Below are 9,469 nucleotides of genomic sequence, written 5' to 3'. Positions count from 1 at the left end.
GCCTGTCAACGTCGCCCAGCGCTGATTCTAGGATTCTAGGGGAATCCGCCCTGTGGACCCCATGGAGAGGTCAGGCCGGAGCCTCGGAGGCTGGACACCCAAGGGCTGCCGCGGAGGACTGCTGCGTTGCCCAGCCTCAGGGACTGGTTTCTAAGACAACCGTGGGAAGCACTGTGACGGGAGAATCCGCTCGCTCCTCGCGCATGCGCACTGGCTGGGCCAACTCGCGCTCCGCTCCCAGCAGTCAGGCCCCGTCCCCTTTAAATAAGGGCAGCTGCGCCCCAGCAGAGGGGGATCCTGCTGCAGCCCCGGCGCTGCGGCTGGATCCGGGGTCCAGTTTGGGGCCGGATGGGGGAGGGGGCCGCGCGTGTCCCAGGGCCCAGCACCCAAGAGTCCGGTGTTCGGGACCTCCTTGAGCCGAGTTCCACCGACGCAGCGGGAGCTTCAGGGTGCCTGCAGGGTTCTCAGGACTCCTCTTCAGATGTGACTTTGGACCCCTCCGAGTGAGAAAGGATGGGCTCACCACATGTGGTGAGGCGGGCCAGGGCCTCGCTGCAGCACAGAATGATCCCATGGCCCTCGAGGCGTGGTGTCAGCTGAAAATTCACTGATCCGTGAGCCCTCTGCCTCCCTCTTCCGTTGAAAGAGCAGTGGCCCGCCCCGCTTCTGAAAGCCCTGGGGCTCCTGCAAGCCGACACCGCTTTCCAGGACACGTGCGTGCAGACAAGGACCGGGCCAAACCGAGGTGGAGACGAGGCGATGAGGCGCGCACTGACGTATCCCAGAGCAGACGGCGTGAATGCCTGTCACCGGGGGCACGTGGGGCGATGGCGAAACCAACAAAGGTGTCCAGGCGTGTGCCCGGTGGCGAGCGGGAAGGAGTGGCCTTTCCCTGAGTGCCAAGGGAAATGAAAGGAGACCTGGGGAACTCGAGTTGGAAGAGCCGAGTCCGGACTCACAATGAAGCTGAAACCGCAACCCTGTCTTCCCCAGCCCGACTCCGGCCGTCGCCGTCGCCGCTGGGGGGAGGAGGGCCATGATCCAAAGGAATCAGAGCGGTTGAGAAAACGTTTTACTGGTGATCTGAGCTTGGAAACTACAGATGACAGTTTAAGAGCACATTCGGAGAAATGGGGCACACTCACAGATTCTGTGGTAATGAGAGACCCCCCATACAAATCGTTCCAGGGGCTTTGGTTTTGTGACTTATTCTTGTGTTGAAGAGGCGGATGCAGCCATGTGTGCTGGACCACACAAGGTTGATGGGCGTGTAGTGGAACCAAAGAGAGCTGTTTCTGGAGAGGATTCTGTAAAGCCTGGTGCCCATCTAACACTGAAAACAATTTTTGTTGGTGGTATTTAAGAAGATACAGAAGAATATAATTTGAGAGACTACGTTGAAAAGTACGGCAAGATGGAAACCATAGAAGTTCTGTGAGACGGGCAGAGTGGACAAAAGAGAGGATTTGCTTTTGTAACTTTTGACGATCATGACACGGTTGATAAAATTGTTGTTCAGCAATACCACACTATTAATGGGCATAATTATGAAGCGAAAAAGGCCCTCTCTAAACAAGAGATGCAGTCTGCAGGATCACACAGAGGTCGTGGAGGTGGATCTGGCAATTTTATGGGTCGCGCGGGAAACTTTGGAGGTGGCGGAGGTAATTTTGGCCGTGGTGGAAACTTTGGTGGAAGAGGATGCTATGGTGGTGGAGGTGGTGGCAGCAGAGGTAGTTATGGAGGAGGTGATGGTGGATATAGTGGATCTGGAGGAGATGGTGGCAACTATGGCGGTGGTCCTGGTTATAGAAGTAGAGGGGGCTATGGTGGTGGTGGACCAGGATACGGAAACCAAGGTGGTGCACACGGTGGAGGTGGTGGAGGATATGACGGTTACAATGAAGGAGGAAGTTTTGGCGGTGGCAACTACGGTGGTGGTGGCAACTCTAATGATTTTGGAAGTTATAGTGGACAACAGCAATCAAATTATGGACCCAGGGAAGGGGGCAGTTTTGGTGGAAGAGGCTCGGGCAGTCCCTATGGTGGTGGTTATGGATCTGGTGGTGGAAGTGGTGGATATGGTAGCAGCAGGTTCTAAAAACAGCAGAAAAGGGCTACAGTTCTTAGCAGGAGAGAGAGCGAGGAGTTGTCAGGAAAGCTGCAGGTTACTTTGCGACAGGCCTCCCAAAAGCGTTAGAGGAACTGTAAAAATCCGCCACAGAAGGAATGATGATCCATAGTCAGAAAAGTGAGTGCAGCTTAAACAGGGAACCCTTCTGGTTCAGGACTGTCGCAGCCACAGTTCGCAAAAAGTGCAGCTATTGATTAATGCAATGTAGTGTCAATTAGATGTACATTCCTGAGGTCTTTTATCTGTTGTAGCTTTGTCTTTTTCTTTTTCTTTTCATTACATCAGGTATATTGCCCTGTAAATTGTGGTAGTGGTACCAGGAATAGAAAATTAAGGAATTTTTAACTTGTCAATATTTGTGTAGTTCAGTTTTTCTACATTTTAGTACAGAAACTTTAACAAAATGCAGTTTCCAAGGTGTTTCCCTGTGAGTTAACAAGCAAAGAAGATCGTTGTTAATTACTACTTTGTAGGAATGTTGCTGAAGTTAACTGTGAAGAAACACCTGCCGACTTGCAGTTTAAGGGGAATCTATTCTCCCCATTTCCAAAGCATGATATGAATGGGCGCGGACATGTGGAGAGAATAGATCATTTGTGTGTTTGCAATGTGTGTTTTAGATAAATAGGGTTGTGTATTTAAATTAGCATTTGTGAATTTAATAGCATTAAGGTTACTTTCAAATGAGAAAAATGTCAACATTTCTATTTGGTTTTGTGCATTTTCTTTTAAAATGTAATCATGATTTTAGTGTGTTAGACTTGCTGAGTCCTAGCCGTGTTTAGAACATCTCTATTCTACATTTATCTTGGTCAGATTTGAACTGCAGCCATAGGTTTTGGGTGTAAGGAGGGTTTAGTGCCCTCCATTTATATTCTGAAAAGGGAGAGTGGATGTTTTCCCTCTCCTACATTAGAAACCATTCTTAAAACCTGTTGAAAATATAGAACCATTAGGCCTGCTATATCTGAGCAAATTAGTGGGTACCTTTTTTTTTCTGCTTTGAAGCACAAGCACCCCATAAATCTTGAGTTACTTTCCTTAAATTCTTTTTTTTTTTGATATAAGTTTTCAGAGCAAGAGAATAAAAGTCATGTGTTATTAAACCCGTAAGTGGCTGGCATGCTTTCCTGTTTGTATTCTATTCCTTTTGCTGGATGAAACCAAGGATAGTTTAGGTATAATTGTCCAAAATAACCTAACTGCAGCAGAAATGTAGCACAGTTGCTTAGTACAGGCTTCTCACTTCTTACAGACCTGAATTCAAACTTGGATAGTCTGAGTTCTTAAGTTCCCAAAGAACACACGGTCATTTCTTGTTTACATTTCAACATAAATCATGTTGTCACCAATGATTTTGGAAGGCCCTGTTAGAGAAGAGTTTTAGTTACTTAGGTCGTATATTCGTATATTAATATAAACAAATGTCTAGTGTTTTGCTCCCGCGAGTGCTTACAATTTCATTCGAACCCTGAGTATGTGCCCTACCGTTACTCTTTCTTTGGTAGTTATACGTTGAATTCAAGTCTTTTTTGTTTGAAGAAGTACTAAGCAAACAAGCAATCAGAAGGGGAATGGGGCGTGCTAGTGTTTGAAAATGCTCTCTTGTTGCTCTAATTCTGGGCCTCTGTGCATGAATATTTGGATGCGTGCTGTGCCAGCATGGAAATTGGTCTTCACACACACTGCGGTTTTCCAGAAACATTCACAAACCAACAAATGGAACAGACATTCCATTTGTTAATGGGCATATATGTGAAGAGCAGTGTCGAAAATAGGCTAATATTAGGAAGTGGTTAAGTCCTTAATTACTTCAAGCGTGGTTATATAATGGACACTGTCAATGTTCATAACTTAAACCTGGGTACCCAGTCAAAATAATGCTTGGGAAATATTAAAATTCAGCTCAATTGTCTCACGTTCCTTTATTCATATAAATAAAGTTGAAAGGAATGGGGGAGATGAACATTTCCCGTTTTATGTTTGCGAAATGGTTTGACACAAACTTGACAGTATCTTTCAATGGCATGAGGTTAATTGTACAGTTAAACAACTTTCTATCCTCTGGAACTAGTATTATAGTGAAAATCTTTACAGTAAGTTGATGTTTACAACCTATAAGCAGGTGAAATCTCTGTATGTGACCTGTTTATCAGTTGTATTATCTTAGCTCTTGTGAACAGTGTGGAAAAGTAAGCCGTGAGGAGGGCGATGTAACCAGCTTTAAAGGACCTAAGGTGTGCTTTTTAAGCACACCCTGGATCACAGAAACTCACTAAGACAGGACTTCAGCAGCCTTTTGCGTTTGGACAAGTCAGCATAAATAAAGAATGACAAGGCAGCAGCAAGAGCTTCAACTACAGAGAAGTGAAGGCATAAGATACTATGAGGAGAGTGAGCAACTTTCCAAAAGCTAGTTAAATGTGCTTATACCAACTGAAATGTCGAAGAAAGTCTAGCAGGAAGGAGCTCTTGGCCTTTTGGAACATCAATGAGACATAGTTGCCACAGTCACTAGGTCTAGCACTTAGACCTGCAAGGAAGGGCAATAAGCATTAGGTAATCCTTGAATTTGAATTCTTTCACTAACTAAAGAGTAATTTACTGGAAAAAAAAAAAAAAGAAAAAGAGAGAAGCAATGGGAAGCAGGAGGGGACCTGTGCCACAGTCCAAGCCACAGCTTGAAATCCCTGCCACAGGAGCAAGGAGCTTTCTGCAAGATTCACCCCACCCCCAACCCTCCACCGCCCAGGTAGTCCTGACCCAGTTGGCCCTGCACGCGACCGCAGCCGCAGTCCGGCGAAGTCCCTTTGGTTTCCTGACATTCCTTACAGCCAGAAGATTCAGGGAGAGAGTCGGCCTATGAGCAGAGGAGAGGATGTCCCTCAAGAGTGACACAGGAAGTGCAGAGGAAATGCGACAGCACCTGTCCTGGTAGACAAGGCCAGTGACGGTCGCCCAGCGCTGATTCTAGGATGCTAGGGCAATCCGCCCTGTGGACCCCGTGGAGAGGTCAGGCCGGAGCCTCGGAGGCCGGACACCCAAGGGCTGCCACGGAGGACTGCTGCGTTGCCCAGCGTCAGGGACTGGTTTGTAAGACAACCGTGGGAACCACAGTGACAGGAGAATCAGCTAGCTCCTCGCGCATGCGCACTGGCTGGGCCAACTCGCGCTCCGCTGCCAGCAGTCAGGCCTCGTCCCCTTTAAATAAGGGCAGCTGCGCCCCAGCAGAAGGGGATCCTGCTGCAGCCCCGGCGCTGCGGCTGGATCCGGGGTCCAGTTTGGGGCCGCGTGGGGGATGGGGGCGCGGGTGTCCCAGGGCCGAGCACCCAAGAGTCCGGTGTTCAGGACCTCCCTGAGCCGAGTTCCACCGATGCAGCGTGAGCTTCAGGGCGCCTGCAGGGTTCTCAGGACTCCTCTTCAGATGTGACTTTGGACCCCTCCGAGTGAGAATGGATGGGCTCACCACATGTGGTGAGGCGGGCCAGGGCCTCGCTGCAGCACAGAAGGATCCCATGGCCCTCGAGGCGTGGTGTCAGGTGAAAATTCACTGATCCGTGAGCCCTCTGCCTCCCTCCTCCTTTGAAAGAGCAGTGGACCGCCCCGCTTCTAAAAGCCCTGGGGCTCCTGCAAGCCGACACCGCTTTCCAGGACACGTGCAGACAGGGACCCGGCAAATCCGAGTAGAGACGAGGCGATCAGGCGCGCACTGACGTATCCTAGAGCTGATGGGGCGAATGCATGTCACCGGAGGCATATGGGGCGATAGCGAAACCAAGAAGGGTGTCCAGGCATGTGCCCGGAGGCAAGGGGGAACAAGTGGCCTTTCCCTGAGTGCCAAGGGAAATGAAAGAAGACCTGGGATCCAGGAGGGGCCTGTGCCTCCGGCCAAGCCACAGTTTGAAATGCCTGCCAGAGGAGCAAAGAGCTTTCCGCAAGATTAACCCCACCCCCAACCCTTCACGCCCAGGCAGCCCTGACGCATCCTCCCCTGCACGCGACCCCAGCCGCAGTCCGGCGCAGTACCTTTGGTTTCCTGACATTCCTTACAGCCAGAAGATTCAGGGAGACAGTCCGCCTATGAGCAGAGGAGAGGATGTCCCTCAAGAGTGACACGGGAATTGCAGAGGAGATTCGACAGCACCTGTCCTAGAAGACAAGGCCTGTCAACGTCGCCCAGCGCTGATTCTAGGATTCTAGGGGAATCCGCCCTGTGGACCCCATGGAGAGGTCAGGCCGGAGCCTCGGAGGCTGGACACCCAAGGGCTGCCGCGGAGGACTGCTGCGTTGCCCAGCCTCAGGGACTGGTTTCTAAGACAACCGTGGGAAGCACTGTGACGGGAGAATCCGCTCGCTCCTCGCGCATGCGCACTGGCTGGGCCAACTCGCGCTCCGCTCCCAGCAGTCAGGCCCCGTCCCCTTTAAATAAGGGCAGCTGCGCCCCAGCAGAGGGGGATCCTGCTGCAGCCCCGGCGCTGCGGCTGGATCCGGGGTCCAGTTTGGGGCCGGATGGGGGAGGGGGCCGCGCGTGTCCCAGGGCCCAGCACCCAAGAGTCCGGTGTTCGGGACCTCCTTGAGCCGAGTTCCACCGACGCAGCGGGAGCTTCAGGGTGCCTGCAGGGTTCTCAGGACTCCTCTTCAGATGTGACTTTGGACCCCTCCGAGTGAGAAAGGATGGGCTCACCACATGTGGTGAGGCGGGCCAGGGCCTCGCTGCAGCACAGAATGATCCCATGGCCCTCGAGGCGTGGTGTCAGCTGAAAATTCACTGATCCGTGAGCCCTCTGCCTCCCTCTTCCGTTGAAAGAGCAGTGGCCCGCCCCGCTTCTGAAAGCCCTGGGGCTCCTGCAAGCCGACACCGCTTTCCAGGACACGTGCGTGCAGACAAGGACCGGGCCAAACCGAGGTGGAGACGAGGCGATGAGGCGCGCACTGACGTATCCCAGAGCAGACGGCGTGAATGCCTGTCACCGGGGGCACGTGGGGCGATGGCGAAACCAACAAAGGTGTCCAGGCGTGTGCCCGGTGGCGAGCGGGAAGGAGTGGCCTTTCCCTGAGTGCCAAGGGAAATGAAAGGAGACCTGGGGAACTCGAGTTGGAAGAGCCGAGTCCGGACTCACAATGAAGCTGAAACCGCCACCCTGTCTTCCCCAGCCCGACTCCGGCCGTCGCCGTCGCCGCCGGGGGGAGGAGGGCCATGATCCAAAGGAATCAGAGCGGTTGAGAAAACGTTTTACTGGTGATCTGAGCTTGGAAACTACAGATGACAGTTTAAGAGCACATTCGGAGAAATGGGGCACACTCACAGATTCTGTGGTAATGAGAGACCCCCCATACAAATCGTTCCAGGGGCTTTGGTTTTGTGACTTATTCTTGTGTTGAAGAGGCGGATGCAGCCATGTGTGCTGGACCACACAAGGTTGATGGGCGTGTAGTGGAACCAAAGAGAGCTGTTTCTGGAGAGGATTCTGTAAAGCCTGGTGCCCATCTAACACTGAAAACAATTTTTGTTGGTGGTATTTAAGAAGATACAGAAGAATATAATTTGAGAGACTACGTTGAAAAGTACGGCAAGATGGAAACCATAGAAGTTCTGTGAGACGGGCAGAGTGGACAAAAGAGAGGATTTGCTTTTGTAACTTTTGACGATCATGACACAGTTGATAAAATTGTTGTTCAGCAATACCACACTATTAATGGGCATAATTATGAAGCGAAAAAGGCCCTCTCTAAACAAGAGATGCAGTCTGCAGGATCACACAGAGGTCGTGGAGGTGGATCTGGCAATTTTATGGGTCGCGCGGGAAACTTTGGAGGTGGCGGAGGTAATTTTGGCCGTGGTGGAAACTTTGGTGGAAGAGGATGCTATGGTGGTGGAGGTGGTGGCAGCAGAGGTAGTTATGGAGGAGGTGATGGTGGATATAGTGGATCTGGAGGAGATGGTGGCAACTATGGCGGTGGTCCTGGTTATAGAAGTAGAGGGGGCTATGGTGGTGGTGGACCAGGATACGGAAACCAAGGTGGTGCACACGGTGGAGGTGGTGGAGGATATGACGGTTACAATGAAGGAGGAAGTTTTGGCGGTGGCAACTACGGTGGTGGTGGCAACTCTAATGATTTTGGAAGTTATAGTGGACAACAGCAATCAAATTATGGACCCAGGGAAGGGGGCAGTTTTGGTGGAAGAGGCTCGGGCAGTCCCTATGGTGGTGGTTATGGATCTGGTGGTGGAAGTGGTGGATATGGTAGCAGCAGGTTCTAAAAACAGCAGAAAAGGGCTACAGTTCTTAGCAGGAGAGAGAGCGAGGAGTTGTCAGGAAAGCTGCAGGTTACTTTGCGACAGGCCTCCCAAAAGCGTTAGAGGAACTGTAAAAATCCGCCACAGAAGGAATGATGATCCATAGTCAGAAAAGTGAGTGCAGCTTAAACAGGGAACCCTTCTGGTTCAGGACTGTCGCAGCCACAGTTCGCAAAAAGTGCAGCTATTGATTAATGCAATGTAGTGTCAATTAGATGTACATTCCTGAGGTCTTTTATCTGTTGTAGCTTTGTCTTTTTCTTTTTCTTTTCATTACATCAGGTATATTGCCCTGTAAATTGTGGTAGTGGTACCAGGAATAGAAAATTAAGGAATTTTTAACTTGTCAATATTTGTGTAGTTCAGTTTTTCTACATTTTAGTACAGAAACTTTAACAAAATGCAGTTTCCAAGGTGTTTCCCTGTGAGTTAACAAGCAAAGAAGATCGTTGTTAATTACTACTTTGTAGGAATGTTGCTGAAGTTAACTGTGAAGAAACACCTGCCGACTTGCAGTTTAAGGGGAATCTATTCTCCCCATTTCCAAAGCATGATATGAATGGGCGCGGACATGTGGAGAGAATAGATCATTTGTGTGTTTGCAATGTGTGTTTTAGATAAATAGGGTTGTGTATTTAAATTAGCATTTGTGAATTTAATAGCATTAAGGTTACTTTCAAATGAGAAAAATGTCAACATTTCTATTTGGTTTTGTGCATTTTCTTTTAAAATGTAATCATGATTTTAGTGTGTTAGACTTGCTGAGTCCTAGCCGTGTTTAGAACATCTCTATTCTACATTTATCTTGGTCAGATTTGAACTGCAGCCATAGGTTTTGGGTGTAAGGAGGGTTTAGTGCCCTCCATTTATATTCTGAAAAGGGAGAGTGGATGTTTTCCCTCTCCTACATTAGAAACCATTCTTAAAACCTGTTGAAAATATAGAACCATTAGGCCTGCTATATCTGAGCAAATTAGTGGGTACCTTTTTTTTTCTGCTTTGAAGCACAAGCACCCCATAAATCTTGAGTTACTTTC

General features: G+C 49.7%; 2 pseudogenes; both read left to right on the top strand.

The window, feature by feature from the left end:
- The first annotated feature begins 960 nt into the window (after window positions 1-960).
- On the top strand, window positions 961-2,101 carry LOC134736727 (heterogeneous nuclear ribonucleoprotein A3-like; annotated as a pseudogene).
- A 5,110-nt stretch (window positions 2,102-7,211) lies between these two features.
- On the top strand, window positions 7,212-8,396 carry LOC129481627 (heterogeneous nuclear ribonucleoprotein A3-like; annotated as a pseudogene).
- Window positions 8,397-9,469: the final 1,073 nt, after the last annotated feature.

This window comes from Symphalangus syndactylus, chromosome 5, assembly GCF_028878055.3.
Source record: "Symphalangus syndactylus isolate Jambi chromosome 5, NHGRI_mSymSyn1-v2.1_pri, whole genome shotgun sequence".
NCBI lineage: Eukaryota > Metazoa > Chordata > Mammalia > Primates > Hylobatidae > Symphalangus > Symphalangus syndactylus.
The sequence above is the reverse complement of the archived record's forward strand: the minus strand, read 5'-3'. Positions and strand labels throughout refer to the sequence as shown.